We start from the raw sequence: 22,038 nt of genomic DNA on the forward strand, positions 1-22,038 counted from the left end.
AAACAACCTTTCGAACTACGCAACTTACAAGTAATTCCGCGACGAATCGATCACTTCTTGCGCCCGATGTCGGGGATTTCAGTGAAACTGAAATACGACGTGGCCCCGCTAAAATCAACCTTAAACGAACTACCAGTTTCAGGTTGTAATGTAAAATTCGTGAAAATTATTTTAAACATTTAAAACAAATTATTCTAAAAATGATTGCTTGGAAGGATGTACGAGAGGACGAGAACAGAACGATAATGAAAGCTTTAATACTACCCTTTAAAATTTGTATCCAAACACCTACAGCTCGGTGTTTGTAACTGTAGCATGCTACATCGGAACGAGCAATATACAACGGGGGTTTTTGTAGAATATTAAAGATTCTAGAAGCATTGAAAATTACTATTGAGCTAGGAACAAAAAATTCGTCTGAGTGTAAATATCGGAGACGCTTCGCCGCTGCGGATCGATGTCACTCGAACGCTTCAAAGGAGACCAGTAATATTAACTGTAAAGTCAAATCGAAAAAAAGAGGACCTTTTAAAGTAACAGAGTATTGTATTGCTCTGAAATAACTAAATAGCTAAAACACTTGTAAAAAGTTGATTTCGGCATTAAAATAATTTAACAAATTGTCTAGAGTTCTCAAGAAAGGATCTTAAAGAACTGTTCGTTTGGTCTCCAAAAGTGAAAGCCACCTCGAGCGAGAAGAGGCTGTACTAATGAGTTTTTAAATTCGACGTTCCGAATGTTCTCAACCGCTTCAAAGTAAAATATTGATTTAAATTCCCTGCAATTTTAAATGGAATCCATGATATTTCAATTTCACCAAAATCTCTAATTGAGCGTAAAAACCCCACTCGAAAAATTTCTCTGTACTCGCTAATAAATCTATATTTCGGGAATAATAGTATGCTAAAATATTCACTGAATCCTGTCCACATCGGATTATTTCTTACCGCGTTATTATTATTATATCGCAGATTAATTCAGAATCGAGGCAAAATTTCGAACCTTCCACAACGAGATTTCCTCGACATATGCTGCTGCTCCTAATCTAAACGATTATCAGAGTTAAACATTCAAGCAGTTTGGTAAAGCAGCCAACTTCTAATCTCCAAATCTCATTTAAAGCTCGCACGTTCGACGAATAATGTACTGCGGCCATTAGATAATGGGTTACTGAAAAACCAAAAACCCACGACTGGCTCTGAGAAAACAGGTTCCAAACAGAGAGAGATTATTATACATTTTTCCCATCCCCTGCGAACAACAGAGATTTACCGCGATTATTTTAACCATATTCCATGGTACTTTTCCCCCGAATACGCGAAAATCCCCGGACCGACCAAAAGTTCCGATGCACCTCGTTAATTTAAGAGCATTTCTGCATTTCGAGAAAAACTTCACAGACAAGGTAAACATTTGATCGACGAAACCGCGCGCTAATGAAAGCCAATAAAATTAAAACGGAATTAAAACGTTTTCCATGGCGATTTTCGCAATTAGGGTGGAACGGTATCCCCGTTGATAAGACTATAATTAACATAAGAGTGTGTCACGCGTCGGTGTGCACCGCGACGCATTCTATTTAATTTGAACGAATTTAAACGACGAAAGCTCCCTTGATGCGTTCCGGGCTTTTACGAAGACAGAGACAAGCTCTTTGTTTCCGCAGCATCGATTTCTGTGTTACAACCGAAACTTTGGAATGTAAAGACCCAGTGTACCAGATCTGGAATGGAACAATCGTCTGTAAAAGAGTACGAGTGCTTTTGAACAGCATGCTTTCTCGTTTCTTTTTACTAATGAGGATAAAATTGGTGGTAAACACAATTACGGTACAACTCCATTTATTGGAAAGTAATTTTCACAAACTTCTACCGGACGATCTTGTACTTCTATATAAATTTCCTTGTTTCGACTCTCAGAAAACGTTGGATAAATTTCTTTTCGCATACCTTTGCCCTCAAGAATATTAACATATTCCCAAAACGGTGCAACATTGCGACATATCAAATATTTGATGTCCCAACGCTTGATGTTTCGACTCGCATTTCGACGGGCATAATTACTAAATAAAGCCCGCAGCACTGCCGAAACTGCAGAACGATTAATAAAATGACAATTTTCCTTGTTATCCACGGTTAGATTAATGCTCCATTTTAAAGGGAAAATTAGCCTGCCAAATGTAATGGATGCGCGCTGTTACGGCTCCATGATGATGATGATGTTTGAGAACCTAAACGGGCCTGGTGCACGCGCCACGTTAACCGTGCGTTACCTTTTATCGAATAAACCAATTTGATTGCATCGTACAATTTAATCAACTAAATGTAATCACATGCAAAACGTAATTGCACGATACCAACGAGCCTTCTATTACCGAGGCCAATTAAACGATATTTAATTATCGCCGGCACGATTTAATAATTAATATAAGAAACGCGTTACAGATATCGTTACGCTGCCGAAATAATGGTACGAAACGACGTCCCTTTCGTTGGGTATTCGTGAAGCAACTACCCTGCTCCGTGTTCTCCGTTTCTGAAGCATTGATTTCGGGAGAGTCTGGAGAAACGAGAGACACGTTTCGTTATAGATGTTTCGGGTGATGTATACCCTGACGTTACGCGAATGGAAACACGAAGGAACGAAGACAGGATGTTTAGATTGCGAGCCTGGCCTTTATTACTTGGCAGGTCAGAGGCTTTCAGAACGCTCCCGAACGAAGGCAGTGATTTCAATAGCGTTCCCCGTACATTTTATAATTTCGAACGATGCATTTTCTAAGTAATTAAAAAAAATGACTAATCTGCGAATGTTAATAAGATTAATACGCCTGGAATAATTGAACGGGAAAAGGGGGTGACAAATCCAGGTTTCGGATTGCACGTCAATGCGTGTATCGTGGAAAAAATGGGCAATTCTTTTCGAGCAATTGAACCAGCGATGCGAGTATTCCAATCAATTTTACTCCCCTCTGTCTCACCATTGCTCCCCTACAGTACACGTTTACCACCCCACGAGTCTCGTAGCATTGCATCTAATATGAATGCCAACGTCGCGCTATTTATTAAATAAATCAGCACCGCGTACACGCGTACACGGTTCGATAGTTGGTAGTTGAACGTTATCGAGAGACGATGCTCGAATCATAAATACACTAGTGTGTACATGGCTTCAATAAACCCTCTCTTAGCGAGCCTCAACCCCTAGCTACGACCTTCTCCGCATTCAATAAGGCAAGTCCTTTCGACTAGGTTGGTTTTCCCAGGGAAAACGGATATGTATCGGTGTATATTGGCTACCAGAGTATCCAGAGTGGCTTTCGACGTCGTGTCGAGAGGACCTCCATAGATCTCCTCAATGAATATATTTCTTCGATCCGCGGTGATATCGGTTTCACGAACGTAACGTATAAATTCCACCGGGCGTTATTATACCGTCCCTCCCCCCTTAACACCTACATTCCTCGAGGGAAACTGTATTATCCTTCAAACACGGGTGATGTTTTCAAAATGTAAAAACAGTCTTGGCTGCCCGGAGAGTAAACAGATCCGCACTATAAACCCAAGAAAACGATAGCGGTAAACGCATGGCAGATGAGATAAATCTGTAAATTCGACGCGACCAGGTATAAGGTACACAGAATTATGTACAAGAATTTTACTTAGCGATTCAAAGTAATCAAAACGATGAAAACGTAATAGGCAAGAGTTTTTGTATGGAAAGTAGAATTCGATCACTCTCAACCCTTGAAATAGGAATCAAGTGTCTCGACTTTAAAAATATCTATCCAGTCACGGCTCGTATGCTCTGCTACGCAATGCTCCAATTTTAAACATACTTTTAACGACTTATTTTCGACACGGATTCATCATATGAAATCTCTTCCTTTGCGGGTGAAAATTAATCGACGAACCAGATCCTTTTAGCTCGTGGTACCAGTTCTTTTTTTTTAACGGTAATCTACCTACGAGAATTTTTTGAAGCAAATTACCCGCGTAAACGAAGCGCTCGAATTTTCAATTCGCAAATTGAAAGGCTTGGATTGAAAACGCCACGCAACGCTGGAAGAAATCGTAAATCGTTTTGCGCGAAACGGTAATTTAATACCGTTGAATGCCGAATTAATAACGAAAACGAGTTCCCTGTTCGATTCATTACCCACGGAAGGAGCGTTAATCGCCGGATACCGAGTTCGGTAGCGAATTGAAAGCGTCATTCGTCGAGAGCAGAGACTTACCCGATCGATGTTTACTCCTCGAGATCGGCAAAAAAGCTTCGACGCGACGCGATGCCTCGTGCCAAAGCCGAGGACACTTAATAATCCTGACGATTGCAGAGAGAAGCAACGGTCGAGAAAACCAGGAAAGACTCTCAGCCTAATCACTATCCTCTGGCAACAACGGCAACCAAGACCACAATGGTTATAATCCTATTTGTATTTTACGTTCCAGGGCGTAGACTCGGGTAGCGCGTATTGTTTCTGACGGGGCTCGATCAATATTTAAGGGCTTTAAAATCAGAATGGAGATGAGTACATAATAAAGGCCGAGATACAGGGTCTGCGTAAACAGCGAGCGCGTTCCCATACATATGCACGCCGGTTTTCCTTCAACGTTCGGGAAAATGCTCACGGGCAGAACGCGGAAGACGAGGAAGAGGGAGGAAATATCCTCCGGTCGGCCGTGGCTCGGTCCAAATAATAAAAACCGGGGATCCCGGGATCGAGAATCTGAATCGAGTCTCGCGAGTGCTCCGTTCGTGGTTTTCTCCCTCGGTAAAATAAATTACGGAGTAAAAGGTCACGAAAAATCCCGGGGCGTAGGAGAAGAGTCGTCGTGTTAACTCGAGCATAAGACGTCCCGGATCACCGGCCGTATAAATAGCCTCCGACCGCGCGATGATAATAAACGATGACGAGGATGACTGCCGATGATAAAAACTGCGCGCAGCCCTCGAGCACGCATTCGTTTCAATCCCTGAATGAGACGACTGTCTTATTCATTCGTCACGCTATTGAAAGTAGGAAACTCCGAAGCGAATTCCCGAATCTCTGGTCTCTCTTCAATCGTGGCTTTTTCACCCGTTTCCTCGGCCCCTCCCCCCTTCACCCCTCGCGATTTACCGTCCATTCTCCGCGAACGAATTTATTCTGAGATCACCGACTAAAACCAAAGTTTGTAAACCACTCGCACGGTGATCGCGTATAATTAGGCATTGTCTACGCCCGGAGTACACCCGGAGCCAGACCAAGTGCAAATTCTGGCTGAATGTAGTCGCGAGCGTGCCGTAGACACGACCATAAAGGGTAGTGTCTGCGATAACGAACGCACCGCGTTCTACGCCGCTCGAGGGAATTATATTCTTTGGTCCCGTGGCCTTTTAGGGACGACGAGTCGCCCGGTAAAAATCTTCTTGACGTCGTTCGAATTAATTTCGAGTATTCGTCGCGTCATCGGGCACCGGAGGCTCGTCGAAGTTCAAACGCGTCAAATCCAACCAACGGAATATCGGAAGACATTCAATATTGACTCGGTAAATAGTTTATCCAGCAGACGTCGGATAGTTACCGGTACCGCGAACCCTGGTATCGTCTTGCCCGCGCTGATGCATTAGGGAGAACCACAAATTGGCATCGTTTCGAGTCTATTATTAACGGAAACATCGAACGACAGCGTGCAAATATACGATTCGGTTTTCGATGGAGGGATGGCATAAAAGCATCATTACGGCAACAGGCGTTCATCGGTTTAGCGTATAATTACTTCTCTCTCTGTCTCTCTTTCTACGTGGAGTAACCGAACCCTCCATTTTCCTATCTAAACTCCGATTTCGTTCGATTCGATACGCCCTGTGGAAAGAACATTGTAACGAACGCCACCCCCGTTTATTCGACCAAAGCGTTCCCCCTTCGCGCGACCATTAAATCCCCCGCCCCAGAGATCAGATTATGCTTTCAGTAGAGAAAAATAGATAAACGGGAAGGAGATAACGTAAGCGCGAATGAAATTTGTTTAGAATGACTCGCGACAAGTGTTTACGAGAGATGAACCGGATCGTGTGACTGTTTATGGAACGAATTTCGAGGAAGGTTCTGCCTCGGAGATAAATATGGTTAATGAACCCGCGACGAGTATTAGGTGACGAGTACGTGTGTAAACACGCGTACGAGAGTCGGTACGATCGAGGAATGCAGTCGGAAAGAAGTATTTACTTTGTCGCTCTGTGGCGTAATATCGTTGCATCCGTTCGGTTGTTCTTTTTCCGTTTTTTCGACGACGCTTCGTTCCACAAATTCCGAAATGTCGGACAGGGATACCTCGCTCAAAGGTAAAGTAACTAACAACGACGAAGAAACAGCGCGTCTGCGTTTAAGCAGCTTTTCTAACCCGCAGCTCAGCCGGACGAAAAAATGTTTCTAACAAATTACGTCAATGTTTAAGCGCGAAACAGACGACTTTCCGACCCACGTTTAACAAGACTCCGTGCTCTGTCTCCGAAGTTTGGTCGCAAAATAGTGCTGAAATTCACATTACGGCCTAATGATACGCTAACCATTCGAGTGATATATTCCAAACGAGAGTGTTTCCCTATACCCTCGAAAAAGGATTCCTTTCTTTTGATCTGTATGCAAGCGACGTCCCCCTCGCGCTGAAGACTTCGCATCAAGCTTGGGAAATCGTTTGATCGCTTTAGACCGAGATTTAACGAGCGGAACGCATCGTCTATCGTCGTCCAAATCCGAAGTCGCACGGAATTCGCACGGCCTGGGATATGTTCGGTTCCGCGAAATGATTCTAGGCATGATTTTACAGCTCGTGGCGAACAAAATGCGGGAACCGTTCCCCTAATAGTAAGAATCGAACGCCACGTGGCCGCGTAACGCGTGCGAATGAAATTCGAGCGGGGAAATGCTGGCTACCCTTCGACATGCTTCAGAACTTTGTCTACGTCTTTGGGGGGTTGAAATCGGTGGTTCTCGGGGTGAAATATCTCGGGTGACCTTGACAGTGTCCATTGATTCGACCGACATAACCTGAAGAGCCCTGGTACCGGGCGTGGGTGGATCCACCGCGAGGGAATAGGCGATCGACTTTGCCCGCAGACAGATTGGATATTAAAAAAATCTCTGGAAACGCGTGAAACATTTCAGATTGGCGGGACGTATTGATTTTCGACCCGATGTCACCGGTGTAACGGGCAAAACACGCGTGTAAAGTCGCAGCTCGCTCGCGAGGCATCGTCGATATTTACGTGCCGCAGCTACATTGATTTTGGATTGCACAGGTGAGCACGTAACTGCGTAAATAATGAGACTCGCCCACGCAGAACGATGTTTTATTCATCGCCAACTGGCTCCCGAGCTGCAGGCAGGACGCAAAATTTTTAATTCCCCATAAAATCCCGCGATCGTCCGGAAGCAATAGCTCTACGGGCTCGACCGGACGCTCGATATTCGGTTCCTGTTACCGGGCGGAGCGTTTATTATTTACTAAGACGCGCCTCAAAGACACGGAAACTCGCGAAACAACCTTTTTCCTTTATTAAACGGGGACAAAAGGGCCTCGATTCTCGTTCCGCGCGCCAATCGGAACCTAATTGCGATTCGTAATATCTCCGTCGAGTCGTTTGCAAGTCGTTACACCTTCGACTGCCAATAATTTATTGCTAGAAACTCTTTTCCTGTTTCTCGTTCGACTCCTCGACCCCGGAATCGCGTAATATCGAAAAGTGGAACGATGCAGGATGAAATTGCTCTACGATTGACAATATTTTGCGGTGATTGATATCGTATTGGAGCTCTGCTTGCTCCTCCCCGTACCCGCAATTAACGAATATTGCTTGCGACCCGCTATTAAATTCGTCTACGCGGACAAGCGACAGCAATAAATAATAAGGGGCTCGTTGACTGTTGTCCGGTTCCACCATCTTTCGTTCAATTCTGAATCTAAATAGTACGCAAAGCAACGCTCATTGGCAGGGTAAACTTAAGGGTTGCAGTCTCATTTACGACTCGCATGAAAACCAAAAGACTGGACATTTCAGAGCCCTACACCTTTGGTGTGATGAAACCAGTGAATAGAAACTGTTCGCGAGTCTAATTGTGAAAATTTCACAGGTATAGACCAAGTTACTCCGGGCTGAACGAAAGTGGATGTCAAGTTAAACGTCCATTGTCGGAACTTGGGTGGAAACTGAGGAATTGTGTTACGAGAGACCACTCTTCTGGAACCTCTCGCGTTTCAACTATCGGTTCTTTTTGGCAGAGCGCACGTGACGAGGATTTCAGTAGCGTGACAAACGTGACAGCTCCGTAAAACCGGGAGCGCGTTCGCTCACGTAACAAAATCGCGCGCTCGATCGAGCCTCGTCGCCCCCTCTTTCGCAGAACGGTTCCGTTCGTACACGCGCTCCAAACATTTCCAGCCACGTGACCAATTTCACGAACGAATAGAAAGACTCGTGCCTTCCCACTGTCCCTAGGAGGTCCTACAAAGGTGAAGCGTGTTCCGTCCAACGGCCGGCATTCGATGCAATTAGCGAACCGAAGAAACGAGGAGCACCCGGGGCGCGGAAGAGTTTGCGTTAGCGAATTTCAAGCGGAAAGATCGCGCGAGTCTCCGACACGCACGCAAACAGCGCGAAAACGTTGTTCAATTTGACGGCCTCTGGGGCCCCCCAGGGGGATCGAAAAATTCGAATTATGTTATTCTTTGAGCAAATCAAACGAGATCAAAGGGGATCGAAACCGTAATTTGGCTGCAATTTAAATTTAAATTAAGAAGCTGACCCCTTGCACCGACTGATCAATATTATTCAACCTTTTCTTCTCTCCCACTGTATAGGGTGTATCAAAGCTACGTTTCGTCAAGTATTTTAATGAAATTTAAAATTGGGAGCTTATTAAAAGTTGCTATCTTTTATCATAAAGAAGGATTTTGGAATAAATTTCCTTCCACGCTGAGGGGTCGAATTACGTTTTGCGAAATCAGCTGCTTTTTAAAAAATCCAATCTAAATACGAGCGTACTTTTCTACGGTTCCTCTACAAAAAGGTATATAAAGAATGGGCGTTTTATAATTAACATGATAATGAGCAGTCTCACGGTAGTTTCAATGATACTAGTTATATATTTCTAAATGCACCGTGCTGACCACCTCTCTATTAATTAAGGAACATGTATACCACGCATTTCCAATTCCACGCGAATCGTTTCAACTCGAACACATTCTGTATTCATTCTACAGATTCCGAAACAATACCAAAATGTACTATGCCTATTTTTACGTTCCGTATTATACCAAATATTTCGTTTTACGATTTTAAGTTGGATACTTTTGTAAAAATTATGCACGTCCCTGTTCCCGAAGAATGCAACGGACTTGGAGGACACGTGACACGTAGATGCCGAGGGTGAAAGTCGACTATGTACACGGCGAGTGGGGGTAAAATCGCGTCTAGAACTCGACGAACGATACACCGAATGGTAATGATTCCCTCGCGGCTTGTAACGGTTTGCTCAGGCCTGACTGCATTTCCTGCTTGTTTCGCGAAACGATCCAGACGCATAACTTCCGTTCTCCCGTCCGACCGCAAGGTCAGAGGTGAGCGCTGTGCATAACGTCGACGTCGCTCGGCCCCGGACTAACTTTCGACATTATTCGCGTTTCTGGCCACGACTCTGTACGCCCGACCATTATTATTCCCCTACCGCGCTGCTTTTCCCGGCAATCTGTCGTTTCTGCTTTTTGCCCGACCTTCGAACAAATCGCCCCGAGAACCTCGAGATCCGATACAACGGGCCGCCAATGCTAATCGCGAACTTCAACGACAGAGAGCCGCATAGTTTCCGCGCCTCGAGAACTTCCCGGGTAGATCGGACGGTGGTTCTATTTTCTCTCGTATTTTGGTACCTCCGTTGGAATTAAAGCGAAGACAAATGTACGTTCAATTTTGCGCTACCCCGGGAGGAAAAGTTTCTCGGGATATAGAAGAGATAGATCGCCTCGCATCGACTTCCGTACGAGTCGCGTTTTCTGGTGTCGATACAGGGCGGAGGGCTCGGATAGCAACCCTTTCAAGAAAAAGAATCACCGGCGGATTCTCATTGGCGGGTGGCGAGCGGAAAGTGGCTCTTAAGGCGCCTACGGAACGGAGAGGTCGTACGGTTCCATTCGTCGTAAGTGGGGCCTCCGGCAAGAATGATCGCCGCCATTGGTTTCCCCGCGAAGCAGTCTGGCCGTCGGTTCGTCGACATCGCGGTTTCCTCGCGGAGAAGATCGCGGCGTAACCGCTGAATCGAGCGGAGATACAAAGACGCGAGCGATACGAATTTAGGTCCCGTGCGGCGACGAAGAGGAAACAGAGATCGGCCGCACGCGGAAAAAACAGAGACGTTGAACTGGTCATCAAAGAGGAGGCCAAGACGCGGCTGTACCTTGAGCGAACGATGAACGGCTCGTTGACGAACACTCGGTCCATCGTCGAGAGGTCCATAATGCACGTAACACCCTCTTCAGAGACGCCAAGCGCCTTATTCACGTGGAGCCCCCATGAAAGCTCATAATATCCAGTCGCTACGAGGACGCTTGCGCGCGACCACGAGACGTCCAGACTCTCTCTCTCTCCCTCGCTCCTCTTCCGCGGCCATAATTACGAGACGTTAATTACGCAATGAATGCACCCGCGGCATAGGAGAGCCGCGTCACTCGAGAGCGGTGAGCTTTCAAGTGTAACGCAGCAGCCACTCAGGTACACCAGATGGTGTCGATTCGTTCGAGTTCGCTCTTTTATGCTCGCGCGAGTGTTATTCCGCCTCGCGTTCGAGTGCAACAAAAAGAACCGCATCTGCCTAATCGCCCGTGGCGCGACCGACTCGTCTGTTCCGCGACTCCTTCTTTCCCGCGTACCTCAAAAAGGACAACAAACTCTCGGAAACAACGCCCGACGACCGGCATTGAGATCTCGTCTGCGGCACTTGATGTTCGCGGCACGATCGCAACAACGACTGCACGCAGAGCTATCCCACCAGGCCTCGCACGCCTTCTTAATTAGCAACGAACCTACTACCGGTACTTTTTCTCCCCTAAACCGCGAATCGATGATTCGCAAAGTAGCTGCCGGAGGTCGACGGCCTGGCGAGCTCGCACAGATTCGAAGGAAGAAATTCCTCTCGACGACGCTCGATCGAGCAGCAACCAATATTCCACGGCGTTTCCTGTGCCTTCGGTAGCTCTAGAATTCACGGTATTCCTCTTTCGCCTGTTTTCTCACCCCTGTCGACTATTTCGCTCTAGTTACCGCTTTCCATCAACCCGGATGCTTGCTTATACCGTTCGCGAAACTCTCTTCCGTAACCGAGTAACATTCAACGGAGTATTTAATCGAACCAAGAGAATACGAACGATGCACCTGGCGAAGAGGGAGACAGAGAAACTGTGGCTAGAAATCGAAATTAATCTCGACAGCCGAACGAGCAGCGGCATGTAGTTCGGGCGAAGTTATCGATAGCGGCGGATGAATTTAATGACGCGAGAGAAGCGTACGTGACTCGATAATTACAGCCGGTGCTGAATAATCGTGGGATTCGAGCGAGCCAAGGATTTGGAATCGAATCAACCGGTCACCGGTGAGTTTCGCCGACCGTCACGATGACGTGCCAAATCACGCGTTTCTGCGGTTCCGTACCATTTTCGTAACATTTCCCGCTGTTATTTTATCCGTGGATCCGCGCGACCACGAACAATGGACGGGTGAATCTAGATGATCGTTCCGAATTTCGCGTCGACAACGTTTCGTTTCCTTGCGAGACCCGATCGCGTTCCGTCCACCTTCGTACGGACTCCTCCCTTGAAAATTTATGACCGATGCATGATTTATCGAGCTGCTCGGCAATTAAATCGCAGTTTATATTAAGCCAGCCTGCGGAATCCATAAAGGGTTATTACCGTTGGAGATAAACCGGCAGTAGGGGACCCAGGGATGTCTACAAACGCATAGGACGAACCGTCGTTTGCAATTAAATTAAGCCAAATTACGCGCAGGAAAATGAATAATTATCGGGTCCGGAAATATGAGAGACATCGAGCCGTCTACCCTCCGCGCCATATCACATTGCACAATAACCTTCGCAGGCTTAAACGCGAAATTGAATGGTAACCCTGAAATTATCGTCCGCCCTTAATTTCCATCGATTCGACTCTAATTTTCGACGGGGTTTTTCAAAGTATATGTATAAAATATGCTGCTCGCAGACATCACCCGAGACTCCCATCTTGGTCCCCTACTATATCCGTTTATCAATGTCTCCTTTATGCGGATGACTCCAAGACCTTGAGGGTAATATCGTCTGACGGTTCGTTACGCTTCCAAGAGGATCGTTCTAGACCTCATAATTGATGTACGAGAAATAAGTTCCCTTTGAATACGTCCAAGTGTCGCGTTACCAAGTTCCAAAGCCCCGATAGTTTGATATACGTATTCTCGATAGTACGGTTTTAAATGACGTGAATAGGACACGAGATTTATGCATTGTACGGACACCCATTCTGTTTTTCTCTTGCCATTGTAACGAATAATTGAATAAAGCCCGGAGCCAATTCAGATTTGTCATGGCAATGTCGATCCGTTTCCATGAACCTGTTATGTTCGAAAAGTTATACAATGCCCGTGCTTCGTTACGCCTCCTATGTGGGCCCACTGTATAGAAATTACCCCATTGGACGAATCGGAAAATAAATTCCTAAGGACGCATTATTAGCGACAAGGGAAGCTTCTTTCGGGCGCGTGAAAAAAGAATTATTAAAAAATATGGTTTTACGATTTGAGGAAACGCGACAAGGATCGAATATCCGCGGTACGCCGCGTCTAAATAGATAAATAAAAAAGCGTACGACCATGATTTTATCGAAATCTTTTCTCCGGATCGTGCACGGTTATTGCCGGGGGAGCGAGGCGCGCGTTGAATACGAAACCCGGGACAAAAGTCCGTTCGGAAGGAAACTTCCATTTATACCAGATGCCATTCGAAAGAGACAAACTGCTAGGAGCAAGAGCATGAAAACGCATACGCGCACCTACCCACGACGCCAAGTTTTACGAGCGTCCGTGAACCCCAACGGGAAGCTTTGTGGATAGGTCACGAACATCGGCGAGCGGCGCACGGATCGTGAACCCGAGACAGGTCGACAGCTGTAGCGACGATCGTAACGCCAAAATCGAATCTCCGAGGGGAAAAGTGGACGCGACCGGCGAGAAGTCGAGAAAATCAACGCGCGTTCAGCTAACTTGTAACGACCGATCGCGAGGTCGAGACAGGACCGAAATACCCTGTACGAGGCGGCCTCGAACCAACGCCATCACTTAGCCGCGACCATCGATAAACCCCATGAGCCAAAGTCAATAGCTAATATTGCCCGTTTAGATCGAGCCGGACGAACGCAGAGAATGCTTCTCGTTCAAAATGAAACTCTCTGCCACCCTCCTCGTCATCTAATTTTCCGTCCCTCGCGTTCCTACCCCTATCCGTCTACCTGCGCCACCGAATGTTATTCGACGTTCGTCTCTCTTTATCCGTGCTACCCCTCTCTCGGCGACGGTAATTATTTATAAACACCTGTGCCATTGACGCGACCAAACTAATATTGTTTTATACGTAATGGAGTACGAGCGCGAACGACGGTGTGGGCGAAAGACAACTCTCCGCGTACCCCCAACGTTTGTTCCAACGATCTCTCGGCCTTCATTCATCAAATTCGTCGTTATCGAATCGACGCGTATGCCGTGCTTCGAAACCCCCGATGGACCGAATCTCGCTCGCGGCGAAGAACGTAACAATTCTAATTCCAGGACGCGTCTGGCCGGTCCTCTTTGAAGGCGCGCACTTCGTCTGTCTGTGAAGGCGCGAAGAGGGAATTCTGTTTTTCTTGCCCTCTCATCTCTCATGCACTTATCTCTCGACGGGCTGAAGGAAAGCGACTAGAGGACAAGCGATTCGTCTCCGCTTCGCCTTGCGTCTGTCTGTTCCGTTTCTCTCATGGCGAACCTTCGCGAAAACAGGCCGAGATAGACGACGGAGCCGAAGCTGTCGCACCTCGCTGAAATTAGAGTAAGACTTCACTTTGGGGAAGAGAGAGAGCGAACCGTGCGCCATCATCGACTTCTTCCAACGACCGGATTTCCCCCTCGGTGTTTTTGTTCCTTCACGGTTCCCAGCCGTTCGCCTTTATTGGTCTCTATCATCGAATAATTACATACTCGGATATTAATCGCCGCCCTACTGGTATTGTTCCCGATGTATCTCTCTGTAAAAATCGTGTTCGAGATATGGAACATACGCGGAGAGACCGACGAGGGGACAGAGACCGCGACAATAGCGGAAATAGCTACTGGTTCGAAATCCCTCCCGCACTCCAACATTAATTCTCGCTACTCGGTCGGGTCCCTCCTGAGAAGGAAAAACGACCACCGATCGGCGAGCAGAGGGGCCGCAGAAGAACGGAGAAACAGATACGATGAAAGAGGAAAGGCAACCACGAAGATAACGTACGCGAACGAACGGATGCACCACTCGCGATACACTTACCGAGTGACTGCACTTTCAAAGACACTGGTCACATGTCTGCTCGATCATTTCGTGGAACGATCTGACGCGACGCCCCAAATACTCTCCGCGATAGACAAATTGGCAACGTGATATTTAGTCGTTCCAAAAAACGATTCCGGAAGAGATCAATAAATATACAATGTCTCGATCTGGCTACGATTGCTCTAGAGCAGAGTTGGGCAATATTTTATTTGGATAACATTTTATTTGCCTCGTTCGCATCGCAAATAGGGGTCTCAAGAAATAAGGTCGCAGATCGGACATCCTCGAAATTTGTTCAAATTAAAATGTAACACGTTGAAATATTCAATTCCACTTGTTATTTTGTAGTATTCCTAAACGTTATTCAAAAATTTACAAGTATTACGGTTCATTTATTATGAGATTCGTTTGTTGTAGGGTTAAAGCGCCAGTCACCAGTGACCACCGCGATGAGATACATTACACAACAAAGGCAAATTGCGAATGAATAGGTGGTAAACCCTCTGAACGCAGAATGTATACATTTTATTTTAAAGAAAATCAATTTTTGTTAATTTATAGCGACAAATTTTTGAAGAAGTTTTTAATTAACATACGAAATGGTAAAAGTATATGGTCCAATATACGCAAATACCGTTCGCAAAGGATTAACATTCCTGAGCTTTTCCCGAGTTACGAAATTAACAAGATTAAAACTGAAGCTAAAAAAAGTTTCGTACCTTTGAAATTTAATAAAAAGGAAAGCGAAGTTTTATGCGCAACACGTACCTTTATCATGTATTTAATACATACTCTTCGCGTGCATCGTTGAAAAAATAGTATAAATACTATCGTGACACGAGTTTATGTATTTAAAGATCAGATAAAAATATGGTGAACAGTAAAAGGAATCATGGGTAATAAATGACTCGGGTGTAGTTGTTCGAGGGTATGACGTCCTATTTTTTCGACGATGCTTCGCGTCGATATAAAATGATTATAAAAATAATTTGTTGAAGAAAAACTCACCAGCCGCTGATGAACGATGCAGCTAGTCGTCGTGAAGAAACGCCACTTTTCGATACCTCATCGTTGTCCGAACGAAACGGCGTCGTTCGATGTTCGATGCACCTGTTCGATCGCACTTCGCTGTCACACTGTAATCACTACCGTCAAATTCCTGTTGCGCCCTCTTTGGCCGTCATTGCCGCGTGAAACCGACAGCGGATCGTCGAAATACCAAGCGCACGCTATTTCCCGCAGATTGCTCCCTTCTATCGGAGTCGACCCTTTGCCGCGGCACGGTCCCACGATATAACCGGTTCCACCGGCGTATTCTCGAATTCGCGATCGTCAATTCCACGAAATTCCTTCCGCCCGACTTTCTACACGGCGACAGTTTTCGGCACGACAACTATTCGACGAGAACGCATCGTGACACTCGCGGTATTATTCACTCGCCACGATTGCACGCGCCCGAAATAACGTAACGCGACTTTAAATGCAACGTGCCAACGAAAAACACGTGGTAAAGAACGACGACGACGACGCTACGGTAATTTCACCCGCGGTGGTTCGCGCGCGATCTCGTGACGAACAATGCTCTCCGGCACCGAGCGATAACACTGGTACGTCCTTCGGAAGAATGTGCCCGCGGCACTTCTCTCCGGCTATGTTTACCTTTCACGACGACCGAAAAGCTATCTCGAGAACTGTTCGAACATTACGATTCCAGGAATTCGCCAGCAACACGACGATAAGAGAGCAACTACGGTCAGGTCATCGCAGAACAATTTCCGTTACGATTACCGCGCCCCCGACGGTCGAGAAGTTGACTGAGTATCGGCCGGTCTCCTAAACACCGTTGACAACTTCACGCCGCTGCGACTGCTCTCGTATTCAGGTTATCTTTCACGCTGTTGGACATCGATTATCATTTGTAATCATTGTCTAGAGACGAAATATATGAACTTCGGGGAATCAACGAAGTTGCTTTTAGACACTAACCCTGAATGTCATAGTTGACCATCGATAACCATATGAAAACCGATGTTTCTTGCGTGGTAGAGAGGTTGGACGACTACTGTTGTAAATCATTCTTCGTGTCATTGTCGCTGTGGTGAGTTTCGAACGAAATGGTCGACGAATCGAGAACTAACTAGACGCGTAACCGCGACGATGGTGTATTGGTCGTGATCACGGTCGCGAGGCACGTTGCACAATGCCGCGTTAATCGAGATTTCGCGGGCTCCTCCTGCGGCGTTGGAAGAGCGCGAATGCACACGAGATGCGCGCGTCCCGGCGTCTGCGCGTGCACTGCCCGCGCGGTTCCCGTTCCGTTGCCCCCCACCCCCCACCCTAACCTCTTCGTCTTCTTCTGCAGAAACGAACGTGCACGGGACCCCATGTCCGTATCTCGCTCTTTATTTCCCTCGCGCTTGTTTTCTCCCTTCCGCGCGGGGGTTCGTCCTTTTTCTCACCGATTCGAAATTGCCTCGTGCTCCTACCGAGTCAAGCATAGTTTCATTACTAGAATATATAAAGAACATATACGTATAGCGTTTTTCTTGTAAAAAAAATATTTGTGATATAAATAGAGAACACATACGAAATATATTAAGATTAGTCTAAAAGTTACAAAGATCTTTAGACTATCAATAGAAATAGCTTTCAACTTTTTATCGATACTCAAAATGAAAAAAACAATGAAGTAATACGCCTTATTTTAATTTGCAAACGACATTTGTACGGTTTTGCGACGATTTAGAGTCTAGCACGAACAACTCGGGTAACGTAACGAGAGTCTGTAGGTACTTAAACGTCGTCCTTGGGGAGGTTGATATTCTTAAAAACAGAAGGAGAGAGATTTCGTTCTTTTGCCTCGTTTATTATTAGCTTGATTACCACTGCGACCCGGTGGAATTGCACGGCAGTTCGGTGTTTTCTGCATGACTCGCGTTCACCGAGCCATCTTGATTGTAATTTTTCCGCTTATTAAGAGCCTACACGCCAGGCTCTGTGCAGGGATCGTGTGCACGACTGCATAAAAGTGTATTGAATTTTAAGCGGAATACATTTGAAACGCTCTACAGCCGATGGGACGTTTTGTAAAAGAACGAGTGATAAACGAAACATGGTATAGCGAATTTAATAAATCGCGACAAAGCGTACAGAATATCCGGAAATAAAAGGCGTACGATTCAAGTAATTTCTTAATCAACCGTACACTCCATGTGTTTTCAAAGTTCATTTTCTTCGAAACGAATGATGGTACAGTAACATTTTATTTTATAGTTTTGAATTACTTCCCAGCTGTACCATCACAGCCAACTTAGATCTATGTAATACTCTATTGTTCATATTTTTTTTTTAGGTTCTCTGCCTATTTCAAATTATGTACATCGTTCTCACGTATATATCTTCGTTTTTATTAATATATTCGTGTTTCTGGCACTCGAAGTAAGTTCCCAAAAATGCGGTATTTTTTGCAAAGCTGCGCATTCGAATCTGTCCAAATTTTACGTTTCATCGGTGTATTTCCGCATTAATATTAATTACCTTATTTCGGTACCCTGGCAGACTACCCTTTGGAGTCCCTCTCTTAATGTCGTCGGCTCTTCGTCTCTTGTGTAGCCCAACCCAGACAACTCGACACGCGTTCTTACACGTACATTCCTGCATAAAAGCCAATGCGTGTGCGATATGTACAAGACTTGAGGGTCACCAAGCGTGTAACTCCACTTCAAACGCGCATCTTCCCCTTGCATCCCTTCGCAAATCCGATATTAATTTCTATGTTGTTTGAAATCTTACAGCTTTTCTGACTTCCTACGAAAAAAATACTTACAATCGCAGTATAATACGACGATATAATTATGATATTATATGATTTTATAGCAGTACCGAAGCGTTAGGAGTTATTTCGAAACGACGAGAAGGAAAGAAGTATCGTTTCGCGGGGGAGAAGAAAACGGGGTGCTATAAATCCTCATCGTCGAAAAAGCGGTGTGAACGAAACTTTAAGGAGTCAACGATTCGTGATATGCGTATATATTATACGATGCACGACCAAGTAGTACGAGAGTAGCTCGGATGTACCTAAGTATATATCGAGTATCGAACGTGCCCTTGGGGGATACTACATGGGCGAGCAAGAGCAAGAGGGAACCGGAGAAGTAGAAAGAACAGATATACGTAGCAGAAGAGAGAAGAAAACGATTGAGATTGAATTATGGCTCGCGGCTTAAACGCCGGATTCAAATCGATCCCATATATCACATTACCTGGCACCTTTATTCTGCTTTCTATAGTCGCGTCTCACCCCTTCGTGCTTCCATGGCTATTGTTTTACCATCTGTCTTTCTCTCTCATTGCGTCAGTCCCGGTGCGTGCAACATTGTACGACACGCACACGATCTGCTGCAACTCACTTTTCGAGCCGCGATCTCGTTTTCTACCCACGCAATCGATCGTCGGACGACCCAGAATTTCGACTCATCGATATTAACGCGTTTCGCGCCGCAGGGGGTGCGTACGTTCTACGTCGAACACTTCTCGTTCGAAGACATTTGGAATTTTGATCGCGAAATAATACGAATAAGGGTTGACGACTTTGATCTCTCAAATCCTGGAACGATCTACAGCCGGCAGAAACGTTTCGAAGCAACGACGACGTAATGCAAAAACTTCGAGGCATCGATTCGCGTAGGAGTTACGTCGTCGTTGAAACAAGAAAGTAATTGAAAATTTTCTGTGCGACTAACGAACAGACGACGTTACTTTATATTGCCGTTGTTTTACCCCCCGTTCGCTTTAAAGGAGCAAAGGATATAAACAACGGGAAGTCTGGCATTACATTGCCGGCGCCACCTTTTACCCGAGCTTACGATAATTTTCTCGTGTTTACGGTCGGCAGAGTATCGCGCCGCTTTTTCCTCGCCGTAAGGTAAAAAGCCATAGTCGGAGTGGTGCTGAGCTAGGACCAGGTAAAGGATACGAGATTGGAAACGCTGGGATCGGCTCGCAATCCTCTTACAGCACGCGCCTCCACGATTGCCAATAAACACCTAAGTACAGCCTGACACGAACGGCCACCGAAATTCCATTAACGCGCGAATTAATTAAAATCGATGGTAGCCCGGACGAAAGGTACAAAGAATGTCGCTAATTTCCGTGGAACGACCCTCTATTTTCGTCGTTTCGTTCGCGAGTCGACTCGGGCCAACCGCGAGGATGATTCTTCGATCTTTCGTACTCGAACGGTGCCTTCCTCGACGCGCAGTTTGTGTGCACGAGACATTCGCGCGTTCGTGCATCGAGTCACGGCACGTTTAAACGAGTTTCGTTACGGAGATTGTCCAGTTGTCATTCTCTACCTTTGCCGTGCCGTAGCCTGAACGAAACTCTGTGCCCGTGCACCTCCGCAAAAGGCGAAATTGTTTTGTTGGGAGCAAGCAACGCAAGAAGCATAAGATTATTCGCTCCTTCTTTCTATCTAAACATTTTCTTACATAACATTATTGTCGAGCGAAGACACGGTATTTTAAAGATTTATTTGCCTTGCTTTTTAAGCCAGAGATCATTAATAACGCTCTGCGCCTCTATTTTACCAGTCTTTTATGGAAAGCTACTCTCCGACGCGGTAATCGTAGCATCTTCATTAATTGTTTTAATTTTTCCTCTCTTCTTTCTGTTTGAAGCGCCCCTAACAAAAGGCGCCTCGATGCATCGTTTGTTTTCCCGCGAAGTCTGTCCCGGTCCTCGAACGTTTCAACCTGTTTTTCTCGAAACCACATTTTTCAAACTGACTGCTGTAACATTTCAAGAATGAATTAGTCGATCGAATTCAAATTTGAAATCGCTGTTTCCAAAGAGCACGTACAGAAAGAGGGCCCAGAGCTTCTTTCTCATAAAAATTATGTGCCACTTCCTTCTCTCCGGCATTCCGCATAATAAACGCGGCAAACTCGCTCCGCCGTGTCACGATTTCTTGGCATTTTAACGCGCGCGATGCCGAGTCGCGGCTGCGGGTCGAAACGAATACCTGTGCGCGCCTTCGAGTTCGTCATTAACGATAATTTCCATTCCGCCGTTAGAAACTCGGACGAATTGGCGCGGATATTGACACGGACGCTCGAACGCGGTACAATAATTACGAACGTCGGCTCGGTCCGTTCCGCGCAAACAACGATCGTTTAAGAGGCGTCGATGCGGCGAAGAAAATCCGTCGGCAAAGTTCTTTGTCACGAGCGGAATAATGACGAACAAGGCGAACGTACAGCGTCGTCGGGTGCGTCTGTCGACGCGATTCCTTGGAAAGGAAGATAATGTTCCGTGTTGTTTTCCGCGGCGCGGACTGAAAGAGAGCGTCGCGGTCGCGAAACGCGAACAAGGGCGCGACTTCGGTATTGTGAAACTAGCAGAGAGTCTGCCGGCTGTTTCGCGTGCCCTCGCGTTCGCCGGGGAAAATAAAGAAAAAAAGAAGAAACGCGTTGCTTTTTGGCGCGAACATTGAACGACGTTCGCGGAAACCGCGGCTTTGCTCGAAACATTCTAAAGTGTAACGCTGCTCCAAAGGGAAAGAAAACAATTAAGACGCGTCCCCGTGGGTAGCAGATGTTCTCGCGCTGCGTCTCGTCTACGAATCCGAACGTTACAACGGAACGCAGCTACAGTTCCTAATCTCGTTTCCACGGAACAAGCAACGTCGCTCCGGAAAATCGAATAGAGTTCATTTCAAGAATTTCCTTAACGCTCCACGGGGTTATGTGTTCACGGGATCGTGTAAGCTCGATCAACCTAGTATAGGTAGGCATAAGTCGGAGTATTACGTAAGAGCAGCACAAAGCTGCCAGATGAGGGTGGAAAGGGGTAAGGGTGGCACAGGTCGCCTTTGTTTGGTTGGAGTGCATGCGTTTCACTGGTAGGAGCCGTGGCGGTAGTAGCAGGAGAGAGAGTCAGGGTGGCTGGATCTATACGTGTGCCTGCCTCACCGAGCCATATCGTCCACGCACCCCCTGACGCACCCCAGGCGAAAAGCAGGGGGTTCAAGTGTACGCATATATACGTATACAGGCGCGTTTAATAAGAATACGCGCCAGAGCAGACAGTCGGTGCGACGGTGCAGCGCTAACATTTTATTTATCAGCGCTGATGGCTTTTCCGTTCTTGCAAGGGTCGTCGTTTTCCTTTCGTTTTTCTCCTTTCTCGCGAAACCTGAAAGAAAGATCCCCTCGCGCCTCGCACAATCGAGAACGCAGTATGACGTTTCTTGCGCCTCCGTGACGTTGATTCATACCCGTGTCTGCGATATGTACATATTCCGCATCCGTGCAATTGCGGCGTCTAAGCCGCTTTTTCGTTGGACGGAGCACGACGAGCACCGTCGTTCGGCCTTATCGCGACATCGTCTTACGCTACGTCCTAATTGCACGTCGACTTACGCGACAAGAAACAAACCGGGGATAATCTATGCT

At 46.3% G+C, this 22,038-nt stretch overlaps 1 protein-coding gene across 1 annotated transcript in view; it reads right to left on the bottom strand.

Moving 5' to 3' along the window:
* LOC143345511 (uncharacterized) overlaps positions 1 to 15,827 on the bottom strand; it is a 346,505-nt gene extending 330,678 nt beyond the window's left edge. Inside the window, exon 1 of the mRNA XM_076772707.1 lies at positions 15,593 to 15,827. The gene's annotated coding sequence lies outside the window, so the exon portion shown is untranslated. The remainder of the gene's footprint in view (positions 1 to 15,592) is intronic.
* Positions 15,828 to 22,038: the final 6,211 nt, after the last annotated feature.

This window comes from Colletes latitarsis, chromosome 9 (genome assembly GCF_051014445.1).
Source record: "Colletes latitarsis isolate SP2378_abdomen chromosome 9, iyColLati1, whole genome shotgun sequence".
Lineage (NCBI taxonomy): Eukaryota > Metazoa > Arthropoda > Insecta > Hymenoptera > Colletidae > Colletes > Colletes latitarsis.